The sequence below is a fragment of the Equus caballus genome, chromosome 9 (genome assembly GCF_041296265.1).
Source record: "Equus caballus isolate H_3958 breed thoroughbred chromosome 9, TB-T2T, whole genome shotgun sequence".
Lineage (NCBI taxonomy): Eukaryota > Metazoa > Chordata > Mammalia > Perissodactyla > Equidae > Equus > Equus caballus.
In genome coordinates, this window is record NC_091692.1 from 1,181,175 (window position 1) to 1,199,301 (window position 18,127).

The 18,127-nt window shown below is 38.2% G+C and overlaps 1 protein-coding gene across 1 annotated transcript in view; it reads left to right on the top strand.

Moving 5' to 3' along the window:
* The window catches only part of MMP16 (matrix metallopeptidase 16), a 285,236-nt gene that overhangs the window by 222,079 nt on the left and 45,030 nt on the right, over window positions 1-18,127 (top strand). The gene's annotated exons all lie outside the window — the stretch shown is intronic.

The following is an 18,127-nucleotide window of genomic DNA, read 5'->3' on the forward strand; positions in this document are numbered from 1 at the left end:
CTGTCAGAAGTAAGCGTGGCATTGTATGGACTCTTCCCTCTGACTTCGTGCTTGGACCCCCTCTTGCAGGTGGGGGCAGAAGTCTTGAGTAGACTGTGCCCTTAACGTCACAGTTTGACTAACTCTAGGATTTGACAATACCCAAATTCCCCAAATTTCTTAAGCTCAATGAGAGCTCCACATTCTTCAGTTTAAATTCATTTTTTGAAAAATTAACTGGATTGTAATGTGTCATCTTTTTTGCTAGTGACGCCTCCTGGAATCTGAGCATAGCCTTGTAATTCTTTAACAGTCTGATTTGTAGATTTCCTTATAATTAAGTCTCATTTTCAGATGGGGAGGATGGGGAGTTCCTATGTCCCGAGTCCCAGTCTTTTTCTGTTCCCATAGTTTGACTAGAATGTTTGGGTAGCATGAATCTCACATAGAAACAATCCTTGGCAACTTATTTACTTATAGATCATATACTGATTTAACTTAAAAATAAGTTACTTTTCTCTTTCAAATAGTAAAAACTTAAACTAAAATCATTATTTTCCCCAGTTTACTATATCAAAACTCACCTCAGGAAGAGTTAAAATTGCTGACTTTCCAATAGAGGTCGCTAAAAGGGCTGTGGGGGGTGACCTCAAATATTTCCAACACCATGGTGTGAAGGGGCTGTTTTGCGTGAGTGCAGAGGTGGGACAAGGACCGACGTGAGGTCGGCAGAGTTGGCCTCAGTGATGTCTTCCCTCACACTGAAATTGTTTCTGCAGAGGACGTATGCTTAGATGTCAGAGACTGAGGTGAGATTGCTCTACTGAACATAGTAAAAATGATCACTTCCAGTGTTTTCAAGGCTAAAATTTATGATGTTAGGATGTTTTGTCATGTTTCTAATGCAACTGGCTGGGAAATTTTAAAAAGGAAAACATATCCACTGACCCAGGTCCATATTTAGATGGTACTTGCAGGAAGAGGGTATGACTTCATGTGAGGGTTGCACATGTCATGAATCCTATCAGCTCCACATTGCCTGTGAGGAAGGCTCCAACCAGTCTCCCTGAGAGGGGCTGTCTCTGGACAGAACACTCAGGCTGCAGTAAAGTGTAGACCTAAAAGGCTCTGACAAAAGGCCAGTAACTTAATTTCCGTGTTTTTTGAACTAGTTATACTTTTCTTGTTTATTTTTAAAACACCAGAAGACAGAAGACAAAAATTGTAATGATCCTCTGAAGAAATAAGAAAGGAGGAAATGAAATTCTCAATTTTGTTCAAAATGGCATTGCCAATGGTGTTGGAATTTGAGATAAGGATGCGGAAGTGTTGACTTCATTTTAACACGATGTGGCCAAGTATGACTTCTTAAAATTTTTTTTATTAATAGTTCAATGTATTAAACATTTCCTTCATAATACCTCCATAGGTTCTAGGGGAGCAAGCCTTAATCAAACTCATTAATATATCTTCATTGAAATTTATAAATAGTCCCAATAAGCAGGGTAAAAAGTCTCTAAAAGTCCTGTGAGTTCAAATCAGGCTCTCTACCAAATAAGTTTGTGCCCAACTCAAGAAGCAAGTTTCTTTTTTCAAGCTATTTGAATTTTAGGATCGTGGATAAGAGATTATACACCTGTACAATGAATATTGTACAACAATGTAAATAAACAATATTTTGACTATTTTTTTCCTTTAGCAATATTTCAAGAATCGCTTTATTTGGTGTTTCAAAACCTTGTGAGGCACAAATAATAAAAAGTTGTTGTGTGCTTAAAATCCAACAAGTTACAGTGGCTTTTTTATACCACTCTCTACTTCACCGCTCTATTTCCAATGCCTGATGTAGCACCTAGCTTTTGGAGGTAAAAAATAGTTGTTATTAAATGAATGAATTCTAGACCGTCAGAGATTTGGGAAGTCTTTTGAATCCTCAGCTAATAACTTGACAGTGTTATTCAAGAAGGTACATTTGGGACACGCTTCCATTTTCATGGAATCATCAGATAATCAGTCATGGATTCAGGTGTAAGGAATGTACTCAATTTCGAAGAGTATTTTATGAGAGCAGGAAATCACCCTACAAACAGTACTCCCTAATTCATAAAGAGGGTTTCTTTCGTTGTTCATCTTTCAAATATTTGTAAATAGGATAGCTACTCCTGCGAATTTTCTTGTCAGTTTTATCAGAGTTAGAAACTTGTCAGCTCCTCCCGTTTTCCCTACAACTTCACGCCTAAACTGAAAGAACCACGCAAGCATCCTTGCCTCCTCGGGCGGGTGGGGAACGGAGGTCACGAAGAGGTAAACGACTCACCCTGATGCCCAGAAGACCAAAGCCAGATGCTGGAATGGAAACTAGGACCCAAGGCTCTTAGTCTGTACTCCCTACTATGTTTCTAGTGGCAAAAGAAATTTTAAAATAGTTCTCTGGACATTCCAGTCTATCTGTAATGGTGATAATTACAATAAGCTTGCAAAAAACTTAAGGCAATTTTCAGGGAAAAATTAACACAGCCTTTTTTTAATGCCTTTCAACAAATCATTGCTGCTTTTCCGCCATTCCGCTCACCATTGCCAGAAGTAAAATATTAATGTACGGTAAAATCTGTGCAGCTCTTTCTTTTATTTTTGTACCTAATCAACTCTGTCTATAATTTTGTAACCATGTGGCCCACCCTGAGTTCCAGTTGCAAGCCCTATGCATTAATAATATGGAAACTACCAGGAATGAAATAAGCCTTTGAAAGTGGTTAGGAGGGCCAAAGAAAGAAAACTGGAATCCTTTTGACAAGCAGTTTCTGAAGCTGCTGACATTCCTTTAAAGGCCTTTTTCATGTTGGCGCACAGACAGGCTTTGCATAACACACCAAGGAAAACCTATTAACTGTGGCTGCAGCACACGGGCCTGGCCGTTTTCCATGAGACCTGGAAAGAAAACGGACAGACTTTCCTACTGTGGACGTTTCAGTTTGAAACTGTGTTGTTGAAGCGTTGACGGAGGAAAACAGAGACGTGACCTCTTTGGGGAGGCGTTGCTGGTCAATATTGACCTCTTTCACTTCCTTGAGAGCTCAGCATTGCAATATCATAAATATTTTGTAAAATCTTTTATAAATTATAAAAATAAAGAGACCTTTTTAACCTTGGATCTGTGCTACATAAACTAAAGAATAGTTAGAACACAGCAAGAGGGAGAAATGTACTGTTTCTTTTGGTTGCCTCATTTTTTTCAATTTTGGTCAATAATTTGAAAATAAAACAATAATCCATATTATTGAGCATTAAAAGGAATTTTAATTAAAAGATCACTTAACAATATTATTAGTTAATACTCTTTTACTCTTCTACTTACTGTCAATAATTTCAGATAATTATAATTAATTTCTTTATAAATTAGTGTACAGATTAATAGCATAGAAATAATCTTAATAAATTATTTTGGTAGTAATATTATTTGTCAGTAGAATCTATGCTTATCTAGTAGGTATCTGTTATTTGTGAGGATTCTGTTGAGTCACACAGAGGAAACTACCATAGAATAGTTATTTTAGAGTTAAAGCATGTTTAGGGAAAAGAAATGAATATAATTATCCTACATTAAAAATATACTGTCATGCTGCCTCAAGAACCCACAGTATGTGGTTATGTTATACATGAAATAAAGAGTTCTTTCTGTCATTTCCAGTAATATACTCCACCTTGGTCAAGGCCCAAGACAGACCCACCTTATACTAAATAAATGTTATGGTACTTCATATAAAAGTGCGAATTCGGTGTGGGTTTGGGGCAGACTCTGATATAGCAAGTAGAGATTGTTTTCTTAAATGTCTTTAATTAAGCATTTCAAACATGAGACATTTATAGCATCTTTGAAATTGCTGGTAGATACACGAAAATAAAAGGGAAAAAATACCATTTAAGGGTTGTATTTCATGTTCAACCCTCCCCCACACACTCCTGAAACAAAGAGTGACACTTCAGCATCTGTAATCTGTCCAGTGTAGGCCTAAAATGATGTCTCTTCTGCTATTAAAATGCAATTTGGAGGTTGTTTTAAAATATCAACAGTTATTTTATTTTCTTAACTGTTTTTTTTAACTTTTGTATTAAATTTCATTTGTAAAAAAATGCAAAGAACAGCCAAAATCTGGCTACAGAAGAAAATTGAGGTAGTGTAAACCAGAACTGCATTCTACTTTTGCTAAAGATGGCCAGGAGGGAAGCTGGCTGTTATGCACAGCGGACGTCACCGCGTGTTGAGGTCTGGTCCTTCGGTTTGTGGGGCAGCTGCCCTAGGACCCCAGGCTCTGAAGAGCTCAGTTAACAAACCAACATCACAAAAGACTGGCTGATGCATGAGCTAAAATGACATCAGTTTACAGTGAGAATTATAATTATCACAAAGAAAAATATGAATTATTTATGTTCAAAAAATTCTGCATTATAAGCCATATTATAATCAGAAAGCTACTTCTTAATGGTGTCCCTGGAGCCAACATGTTTTGATAGCCTGATATTCCCAGTGTTACTGCTAGCACATAGTGGAAACCGTACATGGCTATATATGTTAAGTTTTCAGGACATACACTCCCCTGGGTAGTATTGAAGACCCTAGACCAAAATCTGCCTATTTATACCCCTTTTCCAGACAATGAGCAGTTAAAATCCCATTTTCAAAATGTCCACTTACACAGGATTTCTTTAGAATACTTAGGACCTGAGACTTACATATGCTGGTCATTCTTCAATAGATTTGCATGCATCTCCAGGCCCAGGAGACACCCACCTTCTCTTGAGTGGGTCACGTCTACAGATGGCCAATCTCATCTGTTACAGGCTAACTTCTTATTTAACTTTTATAAAGGTAAATTATCTGTACAATATGTAACGACTTTGAAGTTACTACATTTCAGATATAAGGTTTAGAGAATATTAATGACAAAGATCAAATTGGAAGAGAAAAGTAAATGTATTTTTATTTGAAAAAAATGCCTTTCTATTTCACAAAAACATATTTCTACCATGAATAAGTTTAATCTCCATCTCTTTCCCAATGCATCCATTGATTTATTCATTTGATAAATATTTATAAGGTGGCTGCCTTTGCCTGGCAGCCTTCTAGGATCTGGGATATTGCAGTGAACACCACAAAACCCTTCTCCTACAAGGGGCTTTATTTGTGTGGAGGAGGGGACAGTCAAAAATAAAATAAAAATGCATAAACGTAAAGGCATCAATAAATGCAACGGTGAAAATGAAACAGAGTTATATGATAGACGTTAGTGACTGAGACAGGTGGGAAGGGAGCTACTTGAGGTTGCATGGTCAAGAGTCTTTCAGAAGACGTGACATTTTAGCTGAAGTTTAAATAGCAAAAGGAACCAGCAATGCAAAGATACAGGGAAAGAACATTCCAGTTAGACCCATAGCTAAAAAATGTCCTTTTTCCTTCTGGAAGTTGAAGTCAAGTCGCAGTGCCTCCACCTATGATACCACAATTAGCATCTCAACTGCATGCACCAGCAGAGTTGTAGAAACAGTCCAAGATCCCGAGCAACATTTGTGTTTCTGCTACAGATTGGCTACAGAAACACTACTGCCTTAGGATTATCTCAGTCAACGTTTTCCCACAGTGTTGGACCACTGCTGCATTGAGGAATTTATTTTATTAGCAATACAGAAGCCTTAAAACAAATCAAGATGCGGAAAAAATGTCATAACATCCAGCAAGGACTAAAGCAGCCCTGTTAATAACACTTGTTGTGACGATGATAATGCTCCGCATATGTGTGCTGTCCAGTGTGGGAGCCACGAGTCACTGTGGCTACTGAGCACCTGAAATGTGGCTACTGCACCTGAGGAACTGATTTTTTAAATTATATTTAATTAATTTAAATGTAAAGAGCCACGTGTGACTAGTGGCTCCCATATTGACAGAGCAGATCTAGAGACTTAACTTTAAATCAATGTCTTGAACCATACAAACTAATTACTTCTTTAAAATTCTGAAGCCACACCTTTGGAGTTTTAACAAGAGATAAAAATAGGATTTTTATATCTTAATTTGCAATGCATTGGTTAAGAGGATATCTTAAACACAGTATATTTTTAATGAATTAGTCCTGTTGCTGCCACCACACCTTCTCATTTGTTTTTCCTGTGACACAGGCTGAAATAGAGTTTCCTCCCCTCTGTGGCTTTGGAGGTAATGGTGCAACACTCTACGTAGGGAAGAACTGAACCAGAACAATAGACAAAAAGTTATTAAATTGAAGAGTATTAGCCTCTGTTCCCTTAATGTGTTTTGTGTTCACAGTCATAATTTCCGCTGTTTCTGACTAAGAAGAAATAGCAATGACAAAATCTGATTGAGGAAGAAAAACATCTGTAAGGACATTCTGGGGGGAAAAGTGGGTATTATTGGTCTTGTATCAAAAAAAAAGGAAATCATTTAACAAGAATGAATGACAGCATAAAAATATTGCAAAGCAATACGTGATCTGTATGATTTATTGTTCATTAACAATAGAAAATAAGTTTTTTAATTAACTTTAAAAAGGTAACTTTTTTATCATACGAATGAATATTTTGTTTAATTAGGATGATTGCTTGCTGCTAATCTTAAAAAAAAAAAACTGCAAAAATCAGCTATGAAAATAATAACGTTCACTGAGCCCCAAAATGAAGTTACTGCAGGTGAAAAATGTTTTGCAAGGTTAATAGGAAAGAGGAAGAAAGACTTCGGCATTTTCAAGATTTTACAGAAAGAGAACAATATAGATTACTTTTGTTATTCTGGTTTGGCAGATTGAGCTCAAATAAATGTGCTTGAGAATGGTATTTAGTATGATGTTAGTTTTATATAACCTGGATCACATGACACATTTTCAAACCATTAAAACTAGTAACAGTTTCAATATTACCCAAGCCATCATTATGCTTTTTTCAGTCTTCAACGTTAGCTTTGGAATTGAATGAAGTAATGCATATTTTTAAAGTTCTTTAAAAATATATGGTATAGAAACATTTTTAGTTATAATCAGTAATATACAAGTAACTTTTAAGGTGTCAAATAATTGACAATTTTTTTGCTAATGAATTTGAACACCAGAGGTTAGGATAGCTAGGCCACACATCACCAATTTACTCACTTTATGCCTAAGGTAACCCACTAACTTGGTTTTCCTTTTAGAAAATATCAGTCTAAAACGTGGCTTGATACAAAATATCTGAGCTATAAATATCTAACATTAAGAAACATTGTGTCAATAAAAAAAGGTTTTTATTTAATTTTGGATAGAAAGAATACTTATAAAATTAAAGGAAAATGATTATTTTCTGTAACATCATTCCTTTAAATATTAATCCCTTTTAGTTCAATTGAGTAGTATTGCTTCACACAATAATCAGTAACCAACTTTTCAGGAGCAGATGTGTGGCATAAAGTGAGCTTCATCTATATTCACGATGTCTACAGAACTAATTACAATTGCAAATTCTTTTTTAACCACACGATAAAAATCAAGAAAAGTTGAAAAGTTCTGAAACCTTGCAAAAAAAGATAAATGAGAATTTATTTGTCTTTCTATATAAGCGGAAGACATATAGAAAAATTAAAATGCTCGACTAAATAAGCTGGTTTTCTCTCCTCACTTCCATGAGAATTTGAATCCTCATGAAGAAATCGAGGCGGGTTACATATTCTTAGTTATGCTTGAACTTTCAACTCTATCCCCCAAAATATAAGTTTTAAATAAGCTTTTGAAGTACATTCAATTGAGCTAGGAGGAATTTTCCCACCTATTTAAATGTTTTACATAGTCGTCTTTTCTTTTCTGATGCGTATTTTTTAGCACTCTTTAACACCTCATTTGGCTTATTCTTTGTTATCTGCCATATTGATTTGCTCACTTGGCATTTCCATTACTTAGTATTTTCTCCTTTTCCTCCTCACTCAGATGCCCTTTCTGGAGGCTCTGCCCTGTCTTCCTCCTGAGATCCCTAGTGCTTTCTGCTCTAACCCCACACAACCATCTTCCCCAGAGTCACAGCACAATGCTCCACAGCTCCAGTCAGACCCTTCTAATGCTACCTTTATTTTCACTTCATTTCCTCCTCATTTTAGCCCTTCATTTCTCTGCTTGTTTTCTTATATATTCTGTTTTGTTGATTAGGCATTGGATGCCCCATCAAACTGCTATCTGTCCATTTCATATCACTTTTGTGTGCAGTTGCTTCTAGAACTGCCATTCTTTCCTCATGGCTACCACCCCACCCTCATGGCGCACCCATCGCCACCCTGTGTCTCTTAAACTTCTCCTCGTCTTCAAATCTCATTTCCCCTTGTCCCAAGAAGACGTGTCCTCTCCTGCCCACCATCCCTCTAAGCCTGATGGGCGCATGGGTTGTTTTGTACTTTCCTTTGGTATGATGTGTGTTAACTTCCTTTTAACACCCTTAATGTTCTTCTAAGAAAGCCCAATGAACACCATCCTTCCTCATCCTCAGAAGCCTCTGAAATTCCTCTGAATTTATGAATCTTCCAACCAAGTGAAAGCTACATACCACCTCTTTTATGCAAAAATATTACTGTCTTAAACTTCTATATTTTCACAAAGTGTCACATCTTATATATCAATTTTATTTCCTCTTCCGTCGTTAGACTCCTTGTTGCTCAGAATAATTTTCAAAAATTCTTGGACCACATCAGTAGCTGTTCAGGGTTCCGTTATTGCTGAATGATTAGGAAACTTACCTTTATATTTATTTTTGGAGAAGTTTCTCTTTTTTTTTCAACAGTAAGCAAATAGTGCTTACTCATATTTGTTTCACTTGATAGTGAAACCCAAATTTTTCCTCTTGATAGACGTGAGCCAGTAGCACAGGTGTGTGTGTTCCTTTTGCTAATGATGGAGATGGTCTGACTTCCCTCAGGACTGCCTTCAAACTTCATCACTCTTTCACTGCATGTCAAGTTGTCTGTTGAAGACTGAGTTTAAGGAAGGGCACTTACCTTTTGAACTCCCCGTTTAAGTAAATAAACCTCAGCAGCAGGGTGGCAACGGAAGGAATGTTTCCAAGCGCGCATTAGCATAGAGCAATTAGGCGATGGTAATGAGGGTTAGTCTCTCCTGTTATGGCAACACCTGCTGCTGAACTCTGAAGCAAAGTCTCTCAGGAATCTTTCAGGGCTTTTTTGCCTGGTAATTTCTTGGGAAATCTCTGCCCCATCTACCCTTATCTCTTAGGAACAAATGTCTAATTCCGCATAGGCCTTTAACACCTAATTTGTTGACAAGTAACTTTGTGTCCCTTTGAAAGAAAAAAAAAAGTTTCCCTGTGGCACATTCCCCCCCGGGCATCCCCTCCCCCCTGCCCTCCCGCCCTGCACATTCTTTCAGCCGGTGAGTTTTCTCTTGGGTGGTTCAATGAGGTCTGGGGGAAAAGAATATGACTGATTGAAGAGGAAGCCCAAAAAAATAACACTCCGTAGCTCTGGCTCATCCTTTGCTTCTTCCTGTGTCGTGTCATGACAAAGCTGCCTTTCCCACCCTCCACAGTGTGCCATGATGTGGCATGTTGGCCAGTGTTTCACTGCAGGACCCAATGGGAATAAACACAAGGGTCACCTGAAGGGCAAGAAGACTCTGGGGAACAGGAGGCATAGTTTCCAGTCACTATCCCTGCAGGTGGTGAAGCCTGAATTGAGTCTTAAAAAAAAAAAAAGGAGAAAGCAAAGAATGATAATGGTGCTCATGGGAAAGAGAATAGCATGTAGAAACAGGCTAGCAAATGGACAATTTCCATGCAGTGTCTAAGTTCCTTGGTAGATGTGGGGTGCTGTAGGGGCAGGAAAGAGGGCGTGCGGAAGACTTTCTGTGGGGGCACGTAAGCTGAGTATCGACCAACCAGACCCCCTACATCCGGGCCAAGGAAGAGATTTGCTGATGTGTCTTTCTTTCCCCATCTCTATTTTTCTCTCTGTCTTTAACGCTTATTCAACACACAGTGCTGGGCATTGTTCCAGGGCTGAGGGTGCAGTGTTCGAATAAGGCAGACGAGGTGTGAGCTCTGATGAGAGAAAGGTGAGCGGATAAACAGGAGGATTTCAGAGAACAATAGGTATTATGGAGAAAATAAAACATGATGAGTCGATAGAAAAAGACTGAGGGGACAACTTTAGATTGGGTAGTTAAAAACTAAATTGAAAACACTGCCCTATGTACCCTGAGTAAAAATAGCCCTGTACTTTATTCGGCAGGAACATAGTTTTTATTGTAAATGAGACGTCTTTGTTCAGGTTGAAAATAAAGGGATGGTAATTCTTGATAGGTGGGCTGAGGACACCGCTGTTTTCCAGCTCGTTATGGTCACTAAATGGTGGTTCCCATTCTGTACAGGCAGCAGTAATAGCATTGCACACAGCCTTTCCGCACGAATTGTTTGCGTCCACTCCGTTCCAGATTGAATGCACACCCTTGAAGAGGTCATATTTTTGGAATCCGGAACTGCTAGTGCAGTGGGAGAGATGAAACCTTTTATACTTTTTCAACACTTAATTATCTGATGTATGAATTGGAATTTAAATCACCCTGCCAGTATTCATGATCTTCAGATCCCAAACGAGGGGAAAGAAAGCAAACCGTCCAGGTGCTGTGTGGCGCCATCTATCTAGAGCTGAGGCTCTTTTCCGTAAAGGCAATGTGTCAATGAAGCATTATTTAGTAAATTGTTCTTTTCTGCATTGCAACTATCACAAAGTGTTCCTGAGCAAGAGTAGATGCAAGAAGAACAGGAAAAAAGATACAAGGACCTGGAAAGAAAACAATGTCAACACACACACATCCATCTTTGACTTGCTCCCCAGATCATTCTGTTCTGGGGCTTAACCACACTCTTGGTGTAGCCACATTTGTTTACCATTTATTAGTCATGTGTATGAATGGAATGAAAACACAAATACTTATGTTCTATGTTATGCATGAATAATTATGAATTTTTAAGTTTAAAAATTAGTATTCTTTATGTCAGGAGTTAATAAATACTAATTAACCAGAAAGTGATCCATATCTGGCATATCATGTAACCCTTTGGTGTCCAGATTTTTCAATATAAGTTACTCTAAAAACAAAGGATTTTCTTTAGCGTTCGGAAACTATAAAAGTTTTCACTTAAATTTACTCCAAATAGTAAACAAAATATTCTGAAAATGCCAATTCTCCTTTCCTTTGAAACATAAAGATACATTTTATTTATTAAGATAATTTACATTTCTAAATCCAAATATTAATTCTGACAGATTCTTCCTTGAAAATAGTTGAAGACGTTAAGGGAGATTCTGGAATCATTTGTTACTATGACACTTTCTTCCCCTATTATAGTAAGTCTGTGTTTTGAGCATTTTTCAAAAATGCAGACACTATCGAAAGTGATTGACCTATTGACATGCATTGCTGCCTTATTTCTCCCAGAATCACATCTGGTTAATCTTTGGTTGATGAGCCCTGTATCGCATCTGCACAATCATTGCAGACGTTCGTGACTGTCTCGGTGAGAAAGTATGTTTTAATAGACGCTTTGAAAAGGTTTTCTTCTAAGGTTTATATACCAAAAGCCAGTCTGTGTCAGCTCTTGTGATAAGATAATTAAAGCTTCCCAGAATGGCATTATCTTTGCCAGATACATCTATTAAGGATCCCTTGGTAGTTTTTTCTCCAAGTTATAATTTTACTTTTTCTTTTCCAATGTTGAAAAAGAAATGTAGCTAATTAAATATAGATGTTGCTACTCTCTTTCTTTAAATACTAAAATACCTTTTACAATTCTCTGTATAGACAGTAAATCTGAAAACAATAGTTTAGTGTGAAATCAAATTAATGAATTTATAATACATTTTATGGTTTACAGTGTGTGGTTTTATATTTCCAATCATATGTTACTGTTGAATGGAGCGTATATTACACTTAGTTAAATGGTACGGAATATAGTTTTGTTTGCTTTTTAAAGCACAAAGATATTAGTTGCAGCATTATTTATAGTAATTATTTAAGTAAATATAGTAATATTTAAATGGCTAAAATAGAGGCTTAATAATCTTACATCTGCTAGCCAGAAAAGTATTTAGCCATCACAAATCTCTACAAAGATAATATAATAATATTTTGTCATAAGGGGTTGCTATGTATTTTCCAGTGTTTTTAATGACTATGTGTTTTAAAGTTTTTTTAATGAAAAATTTTAAAAATAGAGAAACTCGAGAATGAACACATGCACATGTAACATCTAGATTTAACAGCTGTTAGCATTCGCCTATATTTTCTTTAGACGTGTGTGTGTACAAATGCAACATACCTGCCCAAGTGTTCAGTGACACATTTGGAAGAAAGTTGCGGATGTCAGGAAACCCCTCCAATTACAGGATCCAGTGGCTGTGGAAGCGTTGCATTCGGCTGTTCTGTCTGCTTAGATCTTTTAACTGACTGTTCTTCCTAGCTTTTTTTCCCTATGACTGTTTTTTTTTCTTGCTTAGTCCAGGCCAGTTGTCTTATAGATCATCCCACCTTCTAGGGTGTCTTTAATTAAGTGTCATTTAACTTCTTCCTTTCTTCCTAAAAACTGAAAGAAGTCTAAAGGCTCAGTCACATTGTACTTTAAACGTGTTTGCTTTCTACGTGTCGGAGCCTCGTGGATGGTCTGTGACCCCAGATGCCTAGCTGTTCTGTGTTGCATCCTCTTAGGGGACATATAATATCAGTTTGCCACAGCGACTGATGCAAAGATTGATCAATTGGTGAATGTGGCAGTTGCCATTTCTCTTTCTCTGCATTGTGAAGGTGCACTTTCAATGTTAAAATTAGCGTAAATATACAACGGAGGGTGCATGTGAAATTTTATTAAGGTCGGTGGATAGTATCAATCTCAGTTTCCTAGTTTTGATATTTCACCATAGTTATGCAAGAGTTATTGCTGGGGAAACTTGGGGCAAAGTATAAAGAATCTCTGTGTTATTTCTGACAGCTGCAATGTGAATCTATAGTTACTTCAATATAAAAAGTTTTTAAAAAATAGCAGGTAACTTATTGGCTGGATTCAGTAATATATGTTACTAAAAATGAATGAATTTAGCCTAATAATTGCCATTCCTCATTATCAATTTTTATTCCAATACATTCAGTAATTACATATGTGATTGGGAGATAATAGGGTCTAGCATATGATATTATTAAACATTGCTTAAATGTTAAATTTTATAAGAAATTCTGATCATTTGCTTTTACTCTGTGCTTTTGAAGTGTGTGCCAGGCAATGTGTAGTCCGATGGTGAACGTGGTAGGCATTTAAGAGCAGTTGTACCAAAGCAATTTTTTCCTCTCCATAACTCCAACCATGGCCAGCAGCTGTCTTGGCCTCGTCCTTTCTCTTCTATTCCTCTTGCCCCTTCAAAAAAGCAGTGGCCTGGGATGGGGAACATTGGGCATCTGTCGTAGGCTCAGAGCTCCCTCCTGGCTCCCACTTCCTGCACAGGTGTACATGGTTACCCATGCACAGCTGCCTCACAAGCTCCAGTCACCTGTGGACCAGGTGAGTCTTGCTACCAAGGCTGGGCCCAGGGCGGAGAGCATCCAGCTCCGTGTCTGGGATACAGGCCTACCCTAGAGCAGAAGGCCACAGTTGCTTCCTCTGCCTTTTAAGTATTCAAGAAAATTGCCTTTTCCCTATTATTGTGTGTCTGATTTTATTTTCATAAGAACCAAATTAATTTTAAACGCCAGATTTCCCACTCTCCATACCACATCGTAAGTCCTCAAAAACAATACATGACTACTTGTAAACAAATATGTATTACAGACATAAATATTTTTCTAATTTTTTCAATAGCTAGTGAGTTCCCTTGATTAGAATTTCATTTTAATAAATAGTTTGATACCCATGTTAAGCAGTTACCTTAGTTTGAACAATCTCAGATGCATATGCATATGTGTGTTGTTCATCCCATGTGGTTTGATGGAAAAAGCAGAGATTTGTCCATTCAGTATGTTTAGGGCTCCTACAACATGCTGGACACGGTTCTCCAAGCTGATAATTCGGCAAAAACTCTGTGCCCACCCCTATGGGGCATGGACCACAGTGAAGCAAGGGGGGAAAATTTAAGTCACAGAAACAATAACATAATAACAGATTGTCTAACTGCTACAAAGGGAATCGACAGACGACTATGAAAGAGTGTCAGAGTCCCCTAATTTCAGTGCGAGGGCAGGTTAGGCCTTTGTGTGGAAAGGCTATTTCGGCTGAGAACTAACAGGTGGTTCACAGTTAATCAGATGAAGAACACAAGGAAGAGAAACAGCATTCAAAGGAGAGCAAACCGGGTGGGAGAAGTCTTGAGGAAGAAAAGAGCTCGACTCTAACAAGAAACGGAAAGGAAGCTGAGGGACCTGGAGCGCCATGAACACGAGAGAGGCCACAAGGGGCCGCAAGGGGCTGGAGGCGGGGCCCGAGTTTGAATTCCATTTTAGACGCCGTAGGAGGCAGGTGGGTGGGTTTGAGTTGGCACTGCAGTCATCTCGGGGAGGAGCACTCCAGCTCAGAGTAGGATGTGACAGAGACGATGGCGGGAAGTCAAGAGATCCGAGATGCTATTTCAGAAGTGGCAGGACCAGAGGAAGCCCAAGGCGGCAAGCCGGAGAGGCTGAGGAACAACAGGTGTTTCTGGAAATGTTTGGTTTACACCCGTGAGATGTTCATAGATTACATCAAGTTGTTGGTTAAAGAAACAAATCTATATTTCAGAAGAGAAGTAAGAGTAGATGAGTTCTACTGATTGGTATTTAAAAAGAGGCCTGAAAATAGCATCCTCTACTGATAGTAGATCAATACTGTCTTCATCTTCACGCTCAGACAGCAGGAAGACACTTTTTCTGTGTCATTCTCAGCAAACAGTATGTCTGTTATAAGCCAGAATTTTAAAGGGAATAGAGAAAAAGCACGCTGAATTTCTCATGCATGTTGCTGCTTCCTGGTGTCTGCTGTGTGGTGCTCTGGGAGCGTGTTATCTTTGTGAACAAAATGTTCTGTCTGGTCCCCATGCTACGTGGAAAGAAAACTCTATGTGTAAGCCCAAGAACGCCTGTAGCTGAAGTGAAATATCGGTATTAAAGAGGGAATTCCTGTTTGGTAATTCTGAAGCACTGCTTTCTTCCCTAAGTTGACTTGGCACGTATGAGGCTGCTGTTACTCTCCGGGCATCCTACCCCCTCCCACCCCCACCAGAAGGGCTGTAGCCAAGAGGAGGCCAGAGGCGAGACACAAACCACGATGTGGGGCTCTGTAGAGCTGACTCCTCTTTCTTTCCCTTTATATCAAAGATCAAAGCAAAGCCTACGTTGTTTGGAAAGGTGATGGTTTTTCCCTCCATGGTTCAAAGACTGTTGTGTATCACAGCTTTCTAGAAGGAGGAACGTGTGCTGAGCGTCCGCCTGTTCGGGTAGAACTTTTGTGTTCTTGTGGCTCCTGTAGGCCTCCTGGCTTCTAAAAACATCCCTTACTTTTACTTTGCCCTTTCCTTCTTGACTTTTGTTTTCTTTCAAGAAGTATCTACTGAGCTTCTCCTATGTGCAAGGCATCACGGAGCCATCGGCAAACAACAGACAGACCTCTTGGCTCCTGGAGCTCATACTCCCGTGGAGGGGGGAGTGAACAACAAATTCATAAAACAGGTGTTGTGTAAACAGGTCAATGGAATGAACAGGTCAGTGCCATGGAGGAGAAGACAGCGGGGGTGGATGGTGAAAGCAGGTGGGTGGGGTGGGGTGAGGGGCTTTGGTTTTAGCTGGGGTGGTCAGAGGTGTCACTTCAAAGGAAAAGTTGCACAGATTCCGAAATATCATTTGAAATATCCCCTCTCTGTGAATTAGTCGCAAGCCCCATTTCTGAAATGGCCACCTGTGGCAACGATGGTGTGCATTTACTTCCTTGGTGACAGAACACTTGCTAAATTATTTGTACCCTTGCATTCTGCTAAACCCGGAAGTTGTGCACAGATTGAATAAAGTCACAGCCTGAATATCTGCAATTTTTAGATGACTCTCTGCCGAGGCTGCTATCCGCGAGAAATAGCCGTGAGTTCACCTGTGATTCCACAATTCCTTCTGAATTTTTGCATATTGACTATGCTTATCTTGAGGCAGAGCTTTCATTTCTTGCTTTATCAGTGCCGAGTTCACGTTGCGTTCCTGTCGTCAGACGCAGCAGGTCTGTCCCAGAGAGCCGCTGGCCCTGTCTCAGTGGGTGGGGAGATGTACCTGTGTGAAGTGCTTTTCTGAGAAAAGTTAGAATCTGCAGGATTTTTCACATGATTTCTTCTATTTTTCAGCTTCATTGTTCCGTAAATATTCATAGTCAGGTATTTCTTTATCAGAATTCACTAGGTATTTAGTCATTTATATTTATTATTTCAGGATATATATTACAGCAGTTTAAGGATATTGTGTGTGGAGATTGGCATGATTTTAACAACCAGTTACAAGCCTCTGTTTAGCTAGACAAAAATGCCGTTTTTCTTTTAAATTATCAGAATATCACCTGCTCACATACTATTAACAGTAAACCGTCGATCTTCATGTCCATATCTATTTTCCTAGATCAATCTTTTCATGAAATAACTTTGTATTTTAAAATCGGTTTAATCTATCTCCAGCATGGGAATCAAAACATTTGTTAATTCAGTCTGCCTGGTACTCAAAATTATCAACAGAAGGGTGATAACATAAGATATTGCTGGGAAAGAGGCGCAGGCCTAGAACCACAGTTTGGCTGAAATCTGAAGAGGAAATAAGGAACAAGACAAAAGTGTAAATAGAACTATAAACAAGAAAAGTAGGATAAGTAATTTCAATATAATTTTAATAATTACAACCAACATGTTTAATGCTACTGTGTGCCAGATCCTCAGGACATCCTTTATATTTAATAAAGTAATCATACTATCGTCAATTGTTAGTTTGTAATAACTCCGTGACTACTGTCTTGACTATGGAGACATAGTGGTTAAGGGACAGAGCGAGAATAAGATGTGAGTTCAGAGTCATTAAGTAAACTGCTTCCTCCTTTATTTATAAATAACTGAGGTTAGTAGAGAAGACAGCCCCTGATAACTGGAACAAAGTACAACTTTTCAAAGGTTCCTAAGAAAGTTGTAATATCTGGGTTGATTTAGATGGGAAAAAAGGCTCATTTTTATCATAGCATCTGAAATCCAAGAATCCTCAGTAGATTGTGTGTATGTGTGCGTGTGGTTCTGTGTGGGCTTGAATGAGTATCTGAAAATCTGACAAATCCTAGGAAATCTAGTAAAGCAAGCCTATTCTTAGCCAAAAGCTTGGGAAAGCCCTATAATAAATCACTTATTAATATCTAAGTTGGGAGAGGACAGCAGAGAAGAATTGAAGCAGAAATATTTTTGTGATATGCACTTATCTAAATAGTACAAATATATAACTTCCAAGTGAAACATTGTTTGTAAATACTGAAGTTTGAGATAGAGTGAAATAGTAAATTTTAATTTATTAGAAACTAATTTTTGAAATATACCCAGTTTTTCTAATATTAAAACACTTTGAATAGTCTCTAAATTATTCTGAAATTTTCAATAGAAATCGATTTAATGTCATCAGATACCTTTTTTGGAAGTTCTTTTGTCATTAATAAAAATTTATGGTGAAGCATATTATGTGTAGGCTAATTATTAATTCAACAACATTTATAAATACCTGCTATGGGGCAAGACATGCATTATTCAGTAGAGACAAGAGTAGACACTTTCAGTATAAAATGACCTGTGCTATGATTTAGCAAAGTACAGCATATTCTGAGAGCATATAGAGGAGGCAATTGACCCAAGTTGGAATCCACTCTGATTTTTTTTCAAGATAACTTTGTTCATTTAGGGTAACCATATAATTTATCCTCCAAGCCAGGACACATTTGAGGGTGAAAGAGCACTGTACTTCTAATTGTGTGGGACAATAGGTGTAACGTCTGCATACCGGGAGGTCTGGCCTCCCTATTTCATCTGCAGCATTTTAGGTGTAGAGATCATGCAAACGTCTGTAAATGCTAAGATGCATACATGTCCATACACTGCTCT